Here is a 13,483-nt window from a genome sequence, read left to right as displayed (position 1 = left end):
CCAGGCCCTCACCTGCCAAGACTCCATCGCCGTTCCCACAAAGCTGCTAGCCCACCAACTAGGCGAGCACCTGCGTGGTGACGTGCGGCTTCCAGGCCAACTCAGCAAGCGCCTGCGTGGTGGAATGCAGATCTTCGTGAAGACTCTGCCACCGCACCAACTCAGCAGCCAGCCAGCTAGCGTGGCACTACACGCCTCATCAGCTCGGACGCGTGTCGAAGCCAGGCGAGGCGGCGACAACTGGGATGAGCTTCCTTGCCATCCCCGATAAAGCAAGAAGGGCACGTCGGCAGCGCATTAAATGCGTTTGTCCTATGGTTCCAGGAGATAGACTCGACGACTGTACAACTTTCCACCTCCTGTTTGCCACTATGGCGACCCCTTTGACTATAAAAGGAGGCCCACAGCGTACTAAGAGAGGATTTGGACTTTTTGGACCCTGCACGCTTTGTAGCTAGTCTAGAACACCATATAAACATAAACCAGCAGGAGTAGGGTATTACGCATCACTTGCGGCCCAAACCTGGATAATCCCCCTGCGTTGATCTTCTAATCCCGCACTTTCCACAACCCAGCACCCGCCAACTGTAGCAAAAGGGATTCTTCGTGATCCCATAGGTGTCATTTCCCCTGACATCTTTGCCGCGCCAGGTAGGGGCGCAAGCCGTGGGAATCTGGTTTTGGAGCCGACGCGTCGACTCTTTCATGGGGATGGCTCGAAGGGAGAGGGCGACGTCGATCAGCCGCCCTCTGGTGCCGTCCGCAACTTCGACAGCCATCCGCACGGCCATGAAAAGCAAAGTCATGCAAAAATTTGGCTAATTTCATTTATATAAGTCTATCTTCCTTGAAAGATCTCGCTCCTTGTATGGGAAACCTGCACGCAATGGGACCCTTCCGCTATTGGCAACGCCCTTTTCTCTGTCTCGAGTCCGCTCGACAGTTCATGCGGTCGCGCTGAGAACGGCAAGGTGGCCTACCGCTATTAGCAACGCCCTTGTCTCTGTCTCGAGTCCGCTCAACAGTTCAGGCAGCCGCGCCGAGAACGGCAAGGTGGTTTACCTGGCAGCAAGCGCCCTCCCGACAGGGTGCTAAGGATCCTTCCTCAAAGTGCCACGGCATGGGTTTACGTGCCGGCAGCCTTATCTCACCAAGCGTAGGGTGCAAACATACAAAGAAAGATCTAACACTACAAAAAATATACACTTCCATGATGATACGTGTTTGTCACAGTAGGTCACGTTTTCTGTCATGCATGTACATCCATGACGATTTTATGACAAAATCAAGATAGTCATACCTGTGCTGTCGTAGAAGTGTTCCATGACATTACCAAAATTATCATCACAAAAGTGTCCACTTCCATGACGAAAAATCACGCGTCACAGAAGTGCTTTCGTCAAGGGTAACCGACACGTGGCATCCACCGTAACGGAACGCCATTAAGCTATCGGGTCCGGTTTTGGATCCGATAACCCGTTAACAGCCCAGACCAATGGCGGTTTTCCACGTGTAAAATCATCATTGGCTGGAGGAAACATGTGTCAGCTCCCCATTGGCACAGGTGCCACTCATCCAATGGGCGAGATGCGCTTATGAAGTGTTGACACGTGGACTGGCCCAAAAGTGGCCCATAAAGTTTAAATGGGCCGGCCCGACTAAAGGCCCCCAAGATTTTGCGGTCCATAATGGGCCGACCCAGCAAAAGGCCCATGAGATTTTGTGGACCATAATGGGCCGGCCCGGCTAAAGGCCCACAAGATTTTGCGGGCCATAATGGGCCGGCCCAGCTAAAGGCCCGCGGGATTTTGCGGACCATAATGGGCCGGCCCAGCTAAAGGTCCACAAGATTTTGCGGACCATAATGGGTCGGCCCAGCTAAAGGCCCACGAGATTTCGCCGACCATAATGGGTCGGCCCAGCTGAAAGCCCAAAAGATTTTGATGACACTAGTAGGTCGGCCCATTAACAGGTTGCCATGTTTTGGGCCAAATGTCGGCCCATATTTGATCCAGTCCATTAATAGTCTGCCACGTTCCGGGCCTAATAAAGGACCATATGAGATCCGACCCGTTAAAAGCCTACCACGTTCTGGGCCAAATTACGGCCCAGATCAGGTCCGGCCCTTTGAGAGCCTTTGGGCTAAATTATGGCCCATATCAGATTCGGCCCGTCAACTGGACGCTATGCTTTTGGACTCACTTGATAAATGCCCATTTAGTAATTCGGCCTGATATTAGTTTCGGCCTGTTAAAGGCCCGTTTAACACTTCGGTCCTATATATATTTCGGCCTGTTAAAAGCCCGTCATATAGTTGGGCCTAACTACGGCCCCGTTTGTATCCGGCCTGCTCACAGACGATAATCTGATTGGGCCAAACAAGGACCGAGACAATTTTGGCCTGTTATAAGCCCATGATTTGATTGGCACAATCATGGGCTGGGGTCTATTTCGGCCTGCTGCCGGCCCGTGAGCTGTTCGACACGTTTCAGGCCCAACCTACTTTTTAGCCTCCTAAAAGCCCATTGAGTTTTCTTGGGAAAATAGGCTGCGGTTTACTCGACCTATTAAAGGACCGAATCTACTAGTGGGCTAGTTTACATTTAGGCCTGTTAACGGACCAAGATGACGGGGCCCATGATGCGGATCATACATAGTGATTTGCATGACGGCCCGATGATGTACCATAATTTTACAGTTTGGCCGGTTTACTGCGAAGACAGTTTATATATACAGTAAAATAACTGCAACATCGTGAATAAGAAAAAAAACCTAGACTATACAATAAAGAAATTATGGCATATTACATCCACTGGGCATCAAAGTTCGCCACTATGATAATAAAGCACAAGCAGACAGCAGATTACATACACTGGCATCAAAGATCGCCACCAATGCAATTAGACACGCCGACAAAATAATATACAAAACTGACAGCACTTCAATAGAGTACAAGAAAGCACTACAAGAAATATGTCAACTTGCGACCCTCACTATTGGTCACTGAAAGGTCATGGTTTTTCATTTGCGACCTTTTTGTGACCAAAAACAGAAGGTCAAAAGCTGGCGGTCGTAAAATGAAATTAACGACCTTCTCTGTGAGAAGGTCGTGGAATTCCAGGACCAAAACAAAAGGTCACTAGTTCAACGACCTTCTGTTTTGGTCACTGGTTGTCTGCCCAGGCCACGTCGGATCTGACGTGGCAAGCTGACATGGCAAAATTGCGACCAAGTGAAAAGGTCGATGATAAGAATCAGCCCGGTCCAATTCGGTGTTCTACATGGGCCTAGCCCAACAATTCAGCCTTTTTAGAATATTTTTTCCCTATTAATTTGGTCGACTACATGGGCCAAGCCCACATTTTAGCCTTTTTATTTCTGGGCCATGGCCTCTTATAATGCATTTCTTATTAGTTTTTGTCCTTCCAGAAAAATATTGTTTGGGCCATGGCCTTTTCACCCCAGACCACGTTTGTACCACGTTTATTTCTGGGTCATGGCCTATTCAGGCCCGGTACTATCATGGCAATTGAGTAATTTTCACAATCTGGCATTAAAGCAACATGTACACAGGGAATACAAAATTTCATTACACAGGAATTGTTCAACACGTAGGAGCACATCTGGTACTGTCCTAACAATGTCTACATAATTTGCCTTATCTCACTACTACATAACATTGTTCAACACGTAGGAGCACATCCTAACAATGTCTTCATTGCTCCCTCTGATGGGCAAGTTCTCCAGGTGCGACAACTTGCCTTCCTACAAGAACAGAACATTACATGAATAGATCAATCGAGGAGGAAACAGTAAAACAGGCTGAAAGCATCACCCATACAAATAATAACAACATACATTAATGTATAAAATAATAAAAATATCTATAACCAGGGCTATTTCTAGCCAACCTGTGTGCATGAATCATAATAGATCAAGCAAAAGACGTATAACCATCAGCAAACAGCAAATATTAGTGAAAGGGGACAATTTCTAGTACTCGTCATTTTTGCAAAGTGAGCAAGAACGATGATATTTTCCTACACATACTTTTTGATTTTTCCTTAGTCCTATAGTGATCTGCTCACTCCAATTCTATCTACTCAACCCATTCACATGCAACATGGATAATCAGGAAGCATCTAGTCAAATAAGGAATTAGAATGCAACATGGATAACTATGCCCTATGAAACAGTTCACGTATCAAGAACCATCAACGTAAATAAGGAACTGGTATAGAACACCAACTCAATCACCTTCACAACAATGAAATCATGGATAATTCTTCTATTTAATTGAAGTTCTCTAAGCTTCTTCCCCCATTGAAAGCAGTCTACAAAATAATTGAGAACAAGGTCAGCGCCAAAATTCAAACCATATAATTTCTTGCTAATCTCATATACTGTTATTCAAAAGAAAGATGTATTTTGCTGTAAGATTTTAGCGCTAGTACACAAGACATAAAAAGGTACCAAAAATCCTTAGTGATCTGAAGCAGCAAACAAAATTTAAACACAGACAATGCATGCCATAGTAATAGCAGCACAAACAGAGAAATGCAAAAGGCACCTCATACTAGTATGGTGATCTTCGTCACAAATTTTAAGCTCTGTTTCATGTAGATAATTTATTTGGTTTCAGTAAACAACAACAATAGCATGCAGTATATATGAAGGGATTACAACAGGTTCCTATAGTACACTAGATAGGCCAACATTTTAGACTACTAGTACCTAGAAATCATATGCAACTCTGTTTTTTCTCTAGCCCAGCCACAAGATCATAAGAGAAATCGTAAGTATCTGGTGCATTTGATATAATAAAGCAGCTCCCGAACAAACAGAAGTTCTGCATCTTCACATCCCAATTCAGGAGATCTGTGGGATAACCTACCCTGAGGAGCTCGCCGCGGGATCTTCTCCATGGACAGCCCCCTTCTTTCACAACACCAGATTGGCCTCTTCACGAACCTGCAAAAATAAATGCACACACAAATCAGATTGTGGGAGACGAGAGGAGGAAGAGGAGGAGGAGGGATGTGTATGCAAGTGTATAAGCATCAAGCATGAGATACTTTTCAAATTACTATGAACATTCTTAGTTTCTTTGATTGAAGTAGGTGACTGGGGCTAGGTGTGCTCACTACTAGGCAGTAAAAACTCGGTATATACAAGCATTGCGTGCTTAGTTATCGGCGACGAATATCTAGACACCAAAATATCGGTGCCTCTGCCGCAAGTGACCATCATCGTGAACTAGACATACGAATACTAAATATCAACCAATGCACATACTTTTATTACCAGGAAGGGAGATAGCTCAAAACAGAACATATATAATTTGCAAGAAGGAAATCACCCATAATTAACAGGGAGAGATATAACCAAAACAAGTTCATTTGTCTTCCAAGTATAAAACATCAAGTGCACAAACTCACATCAGTTAACATCATTACAGAATTTCAGATAACATGTTTACTGCAGAAATCAAGCATAGGCAGTAGTGCTGCTAGTGTTTCTTTCCGTGGTTGTGTTGGACATGCAACTAAATTTCTGGTAATTGATGAAATGCAGACGCTGAGGAGGCTAGCCCAGAACAGGGAGGCGGCAAGGAAGAGCCGGCGTGATGCGTACCTGAATCCAGGAGAAATGCCGGAAGCAAGGGAAGGAGGGCGTGACGGCGATGTTCACGCTTGCCTCCATGAACAGCTAGCCTCCATGAAGAGTTCACGCTTGCATTCCAACATTGGTCCGTATATATAAGTTGCAAGTAATTGTACCGAATAATTGTGTACAAACTGAGAAGAGCTTCTAAATTACTGCAGGATAAATGGTTGTAGAGCAGAATCATACTCCCTCCGTTCTGAAATAGATGACTCAACTTTATACCAACTTCAGTACAAAATTCGGTCATCTATTTTGGAACAGAGGGAGTACTTGGTAAACAATGCATGAACATCCAGGTCGTTCTCCTTCAGGTTTGGACCAGTGTTGTACCAGCCAACGACATGCTCCTTGGCTACATCTGAAACAGCTCATCAGTATTCAACAGAAACAACTACACATGGAAAGTCCAAGCATATCTAAGAAAAATTCTAAAACAGCATACCGTTGATCCTCTTGAGCATGGAGAACATAGACTCATGGTAATTATGGTCGAGGAACCAGATCCTTGGGTCCTTGTCATCCTCCTGAAACGGCACTACAAGATCACACCCCGACGCAATTCACAAATTCAGTAAGCCACCACCGTAATAAATAGCTCTAAAGATCTAATCACGCAAGGGTTTCGCGCCAGCGGATCTAGCAGCAGCTACAGCCAAAGCGGGTTCCGCGAACCCTAGGCCCCGCCAGAGGCACGGTTCCCCCGGAAACAAGCCGGGGATCTGGACGGCGCAAACCCTAGGAGGGAAGAGGCGGGGTTCGGTCGTTTGCTTACCAGCGTAGGAGTTGGTGACGCCGACGATGCCGCGGGAGGAGGTGCCGAGGAGCACGCCGACGACGCGCTTCCTGGTGTTGCGGGCGACGCGGTTGTACTGGTCGACGATGCTGAGCAGCACCAGCGGGTGCACCACCACCTTCTCCAGCGTCCGCCCCGACAGCTACGCCGCCTTCACCACATCCATCTCCTCTCCCTCTGCTCGGCGCATCGTCAGGGAGCAGCGCGAGGGGCGCGGCCCCGCAGGCGGAGAGGGAGCAAGGGCGCGAGCGGGCGGAGGGATCCGAAGGTGGGTGGCGCGAGCTGGCGAAGGGATCTGGCGTCGTGGCTGCGGCAGGGGACGGGGCGGCGGCGAGGACGGGGCGCGGGCTGGATCTGGATCGCGGAGAAGGGGAAAGAGAGAGGCGGTGGAGAGGGGGAGAGAGAAGCGGTCGCGGGCTGCTAGGGTTTGCGTTAGGCTGCTGAGAGGTGGACGGTTCAGATCGGCTAGAACGGAGGGTTCAGATCGGCTAAGGAGGGGGTGATCCGTGCGACGAGCCCTGATTGGCTCATAAAATTTATGGTTTAAAATAGTTTCTAAGTACTAAAACTATGGGTGTTTTGTGAAGCAGTTATCAAAAATATTTTGCAAAACGGCAGAACTAAATTTTTCTCTGAAGTTAGACCACATTTTTTGGATGATCGCCAATTTGCATGCATTTTTATCTTTCTAGCTATTTTTAATCATTTTTCGAGTGCCCAAAATAAGTTTTTTTGTGAAGGACCTATAATATATTTGTTGCAAAATTGTACCAAATAAATTTTCTAAAATACTAGGACATATTTAATGCACAATTGACCAAATGGTTGGGTGTAAAAAGTTTTGATCCACCTCTGGTGAAAAAGACAAATTTCCGCCGATTCAGCTGGAAACGGGTCAAATTTGAACTGCAGCTGCCTTATAGTTTGCTCTTTATTTTTTCTAGGTACATAAGTACCTATTTAATCAGAGAAACACCAAAAAAATTCCAAGATTCAACCACTTGCTAGGAACGGTCATTCCCGCCGTTTTGACCGCATTTTGAAACGGGCATAAAAAATTCAAAAAAAATCAAAAAATTGGGAAACCTTCGCATTGTGTCATTATATGTGGCCAAGTTCCCAGGAAAAATAACAAACTTGTAATACGGCAATTATTTTTAAAAAGTGTTCTCAGAAACGAGCTATCACGTGTGGAGATCAATGGCTTTCAAGCCAAATGATCAATCTTATGGCCACATTCATGGCATAGTTTGTTCAAATGCTCTCATATTGTGCACAAGGATGCATATTGGAATGGCAAATAATGTTGCCTAAGGAAGTTTTCATTTTCTTTGGACAAAAAAACTATTTTCCATTTTTCGAGTGCCCAAAAGGAGGTTTTTTTGTGAAGGACCTCCCAAATAATTGTTGCAAAATTGGACCAAATAAATTTTCTAAAATACTAGGACATATTTAATGCACAATTGACCAAATGGTTGGGTGTAAAAAGTTTTGATCCACCTCTGGTGAAAGAGACAAATTTCCGCCGATTTAGTTGGAAGCGGGTCAAATTTGATCTGCAGCTGCCTCATAGTCTGCTCTTTATTTTTTCCAAAAATAATTTCTAGGTACATAAGTACCTATTTAATCATAGAAACACCAAAAAAAATTCCAAGATTCAACCACTAGCTAGGAACGGTCATTCCCGCCGTTTTGACCGCATTTTGAAACGGGCATAAAAAATTCAAAAAAATCAAAAAATTGGGAAACCTTCGCATTATGTCATTATATGTGGCCAAGTTCCCAGAAAAATAACAAACTTGTAATACGGCAATTATTTTACAAAAGTGTTCTTAGAAACGAGCTATCACGTGGGGAGATCAATGGCTTTCAAGCCAAATGATCAATCTTATGGCCACATTCATGGCATAGTTTGTTCAAATGATCTCATATTGTGCACAAGGGTGCATATTGGAATGGCAAACAATGTTTCCTAAGGAAGTTTTCATTTTCTTTGGATGAAAAAACCATTTTCCATTTTTCGAGTGCCCAAAAGGAGGTTTTTTTGTGAAGGACCTCCCAAATAATTGTTGCAAAATTGGACCAAATAAATTTTATAAAGTACTAGGACATATTTAATGCACAATTGACCAAATGGTTGGGTGTAACAAGTTTTGATCCACCTCTGGTGAAAAAGACAAATTTCCGCCGATTCAGCTGGAAGCGGGTCAAATTTGAACTGCAGCTGCCTCATAGTTTGCTCTTTATTTTTTCCAAAAATCATTTCTAGGTACATATGTACCTAATCAGAGAAACACCAAAAAATTCCAACATTCAACAACTAGCTAGGAACGGTCATTCCCGCCGTTTTGACCGCATTTTGAAACGGGCATAAAAATTCAAAAAAACCAACAAATTGGGAAACCTTCGCATAGTGTCATTATATGTGGCCAAGTTCCCAGGAAAAATAACAAACTTGTAATACGGCATTTATTTTAAAAAAGTGTTCTCAGAAACGAGCTATCACGTGTGGAGATCAATGGCTTTCAAGCCAAATGATCAATCTTATGGCCACATTCATGGCATAGTTTGTTCAAATGATCTCATATTGTGCACAAGGATGCATATTGGAATGGAAAACAATGTTGCCTAAGGAAGTTTTCATTTTCTATGGAGGAAAAAACATTTTCCATTTTTCGAGTGCCCAAAAGGAGGTTTTTTTGTGAAGGACCTCCCAAATCAATTTTCTAAAATACTAGGACATATATAATGCACAATTGACAAAATGGTTGGGTGTATAAAGTTTTGATCTACCTCTCGTGAAAAAAGACAAATTTCCGCCGATTCAGTTGGAAGCGGGTCAAATTTGAACTGCAGCTGCCTCATAGTTTGCTATTTATTTTTACAAAAATCATTTCTAGGTACATAAGTACCTATTTAATCATAAATACATGGTTTGGTGGCGATACGTCCACGTTTGGGCGGTGGCCGAGGGCCCCAACTCTAGAGCGCGTAAACTCGCATGCCCGCCGCGTGGTCACCGTGTGACCGTGGCGTTGCCATGTGTTCTGGGCGGCCTAGGCATGTCTAGTGGGTTGGGAACTCCCCAGGTAGGTGCTAGGAAGAAACTTGCAACATAAGATTCTCACGAGGAGACCGATCGATGCTCAAACATGAATTAGCAGCCAAGTGTTTGATTAGCGGTACGGGAAATGTACATGGCTAATGGGCGTGAGTTTTGGCTGAGGATGATCAGTTACTAAGAAGACCGTCTTCACAAATTTTCAGCTCAAAAGGAGGAGCCTAGGTGGTACTTGCTTTACAAAGTACCACATTGGACATAAATACGAATGTTGAAGCTGGGCTGAAAATAATGAATGGATTGAGCTGGCATTTGGTGGAGGATGGTTATTTGTGCATAGGAAAGCACTGTAGAAAATGGATATTATTTGGACATGCCAAAGTGGCACTTCCTTTCACAAAGTGCTGCTCTGAACAGAATAGGAAAATGAATATTGTTGAATTATTTTTGAACTAGGCAAGGAAGGTTTTTGACATATTTGATGAAGATATGATCCAAACAATTTATGAGAATTTTTTGCGAATTTTTGGAATAATAGAAATATAGGTTGCTTCACAACCTAGGGCAAAAATTGACACATGGATATGACACATAGGCGAAACTAATGAGATGGCGCCTAGTCATCGCAACCCACCACAATTTACAAGGCTATGACCATCTATATTGGTCGTTAACACCTAGAAATAAGGCAGCGGACTAGCGATGTTTGCTTTATGACCATTTCGTGTAAGGAAATTACGACCTTTCTGACCAAAATGGTCGCAATGGTTTAGGGTTTGGAGCCCCCCAAACAGCTTTTGACCAATTGGTCTCAAATGGTCATAGATCTATGACCAATTCTTCCAGGGTCACTGCCAGAAGGTCACTAGTTGACATATTTCTTGTAGTGAAGGTTAGCCCTGCTCGGGAGTTGCAGCGCAAGCAACTGAGCAAGCTGATGAGGCTGCACTTGATTGACACTTATATCCTCCTCACTCTGAAAGATAAACAAGCAGACAGATGACAGGTTTTGCACATATAAGTATCTGTGCTAACAATTCATCACATTTCTTACTGACGAATAAAGTGACACAGTTTAAAATAGCATTAACACAATATGGTATTGTTTTGGTCAAGACATGGCAGGAAATGACATTGTGAAGGAGTTGGCAGCTTCACGACACCACTGGATTACAGATCAAGAACTCATAAGTATCAATGTAGTGTGCTGTCAATTTATCCCATTTCAGATTGGCAAAATAAGATCACTTGCTCTGTATAGTTTAATTTACATGGTATGAAGAAGGAACTTGGTTGTACAACTAAAAACTTAAATTGAGAAGGACAAACTTTTGTTTACGAACTACTCCCTCCGTTCCATAATATAAGAACGTTTTTTACACTACACTAATGTCAAAAACGTTCTTATATTATGGGACGGAGGGAGTACATAATAAACTTTAAACATGCAATTTGATTCAAACACGAAAAATAAACAGCTGTTGCAGTCATGCCTAACCAAATATACACGACAAAGTTTGAAGGCTTGAGAAGGACAAACTTACATTATTGGTGAAGGTAGGCTCTATAAAGCCCTTGTCCATGCTGATGGGGGGGGCAATTCAAGAAGTTTACCACATAATCTTCTTCATAAGCATTGCCTTTATTCTACATTTTGTTAAGAGTAAATATAGATGTGACAATATAAGAAAAAATGGAGAATATTTAAGATAAGATGAAGAGTGATGCTACATAACCAAGTAGCTATAAATGTAAGTACAACGATACAGGAAAAAGGTACAGCCAAGAGCAATGCAGAGCTAAACTTCTTCAGTACCATCGGTGTTATCCAACCTTATGGTAAGAGTAAATATAGATCTTATGTGTAGAAAATGGAGGGCAAAGGAAAATAAGCTACAGAGTGATGGTACATCAACAACTACCTGCCAATATAAGTACACTGATAAAGGACAGCAGGTACTTACAAGAACAATGCAGAGCTAAAAAATTCATTGGCATTGGATATATTCTACACTAATGTAACCATTCATACAGATCAGATAATTTGGAGCGAACAATTGATAAGCAAGCTATCATGCATACTGCTGTCACATAATGAACCAGGTATGTATGCAAGTACAGTGATACATGACAACAGGTACTAACAAGAGCAAAGCAGCGGGCAGCATATTTGCGATAACCTGTCGTTCTTTTCAAACCAGAATTCTTTTTCGAGCAGATTTCCTGCAAAAAAGATCCGTAAGGCACATGCGGAAGAGTAGAAGTTCAAATTGTCATGCGATATCATAGACAGTACCTCATCCTCGGAACGAGACCAGTGCATAACAAGGTTTTTTCCATTCAATATCTTCTAAATTTAGCACAGGAGACTTCACCTGAAATTCGTTTATAGACTTGCCATCAAATTGTGATTTCCTCAGGTAACACCGATACTGCTGCAATGCTTCCTTGAAAAGCGCAAGCAAGCTTTGCTCGTCATGACTATCCAGATTGACCTTCGCCTACTTAGAACAATGTAATGTAAATCATTGATGTGTTCAATCAGCAGAAAACAGGAAAATAATCACCATGAATAATAGCACTTACATGTAAGTGGGACAGGAAGATGTGAAAATGGTGTTTGTCTTCACTATAATCTTCCCATGATGGGAATATATGCATGTAGTCCCTAACAACATTGAAAGCATTGTATTTTAAACTGGGAATAACTGGAATGGGGTTCCAATCTGCAGGAATTGGCCGTCTCTGTAGTTGGGATAGGTCTTCGGCCGGTGAACTTGCTGTACTTTTTGCTGGAGTGGGATTTTTCTGTGGTACGACTAGTGCGATGGCAACTAAAATCGGCATACCTTTTGCTGGAGAGCAGGTCCTGTGTGGTGGGGCCAGTGGTGTGGCCAGTGAAGTATGGGTACAGTCTGTTGGAGTCAGTCCTAAATTTTCTGTCACTGGTTGTACAGCCAATATAAGTGGGGTGCTGTCTGATTTCTTCGGCACAACCATGTTTTTCAAGGACTTTGCTGGTGCTCCTTCAGGTTCGGCAATCACCCTCTTCCTTTTTGATGTCTGATGCACAAGAAAAGCATTTGAGTGAAAAAACATGGTATGATGACAGATGGAATATGTATTGATAATGGATGGGCATGGCATCTCGACATATATGACGAGTAAACTAAGTGATGGCGGTGCAACAAAGTAGAAGAAATGCAAGACAACATATGCAAGATACGCGCAATCAATAAAACCTTGCCAAATTAGAACAGGCACCTTGATGGGTGAACATGACAGGCCATCTGCCTTTGACTCCTCGAGGTTAGAAAATAGTCATTAGGATCATATTCTGAACAAGAATCTACAGGTGGGGAGCATATGAGTTTCATTGCATCCAGAATGGCACTCAATGCCTTGGTACCAATTTTGTAAGTCATTGCAGTGTTCCACAATATTCTTCTGAAGCGCGGATTCTGATATTCACTGTAATTACGTATAATATCTGAGAACCATGAAAACATAAATAGTTGTGAGATTATCTTTGTAATGCAGAGGATATTCTAATATAAGGGCGCCCCTGTAAACACTTGTGTGCTATCACTGGATTCTGATGAGAGAGCTCATGTGTGCTGTAATATGGTGCGTGCATTTATATAATCTGGCACAAGTACAAAAAAAATAGGCTCCAGAAGTAAGGATAGTTGGCAGATGATAGGTTCATAATATACTGTATAGAGAGTTTATTGCCAAACCATGATAACAAGAGCACACAGCAACTAGGCAGATCATAGTGTACATAACAGGGGTACACCATAACCACGATATATAAATCAGGAAAGTGGAACTGGCTTGAAAATACGGTGTTGTATTGCCGCTAGTAATTGAAAGCCTATCGATCACGTACAGGCCAGCTCTATCAGCTATTGACTGCAGATGTCCCTGCTCCCCTTCCTGACAAGGAACATACTGTACGT

The 13,483-nt window shown here is 43.2% G+C and overlaps 1 pseudogene; it reads right to left on the bottom strand.

The window, feature by feature from the left end:
- Positions 1-3,669: 3,669 nt before the first annotated feature.
- Positions 3,670-6,626, bottom strand: LOC123158864 (26S proteasome non-ATPase regulatory subunit 7 homolog A-like; annotated as a pseudogene).
- Between the last annotated feature and the right edge of the window lie 6,857 nt (positions 6,627-13,483).

Source organism: Triticum aestivum, chromosome 1D (genome assembly GCF_018294505.1).
Source record: "Triticum aestivum cultivar Chinese Spring chromosome 1D, IWGSC CS RefSeq v2.1, whole genome shotgun sequence".
Classification (NCBI taxonomy): domain Eukaryota; kingdom Viridiplantae; phylum Streptophyta; class Magnoliopsida; order Poales; family Poaceae; genus Triticum; species Triticum aestivum.
This window is presented reverse-complemented; position numbering and strand designations above follow the sequence as displayed.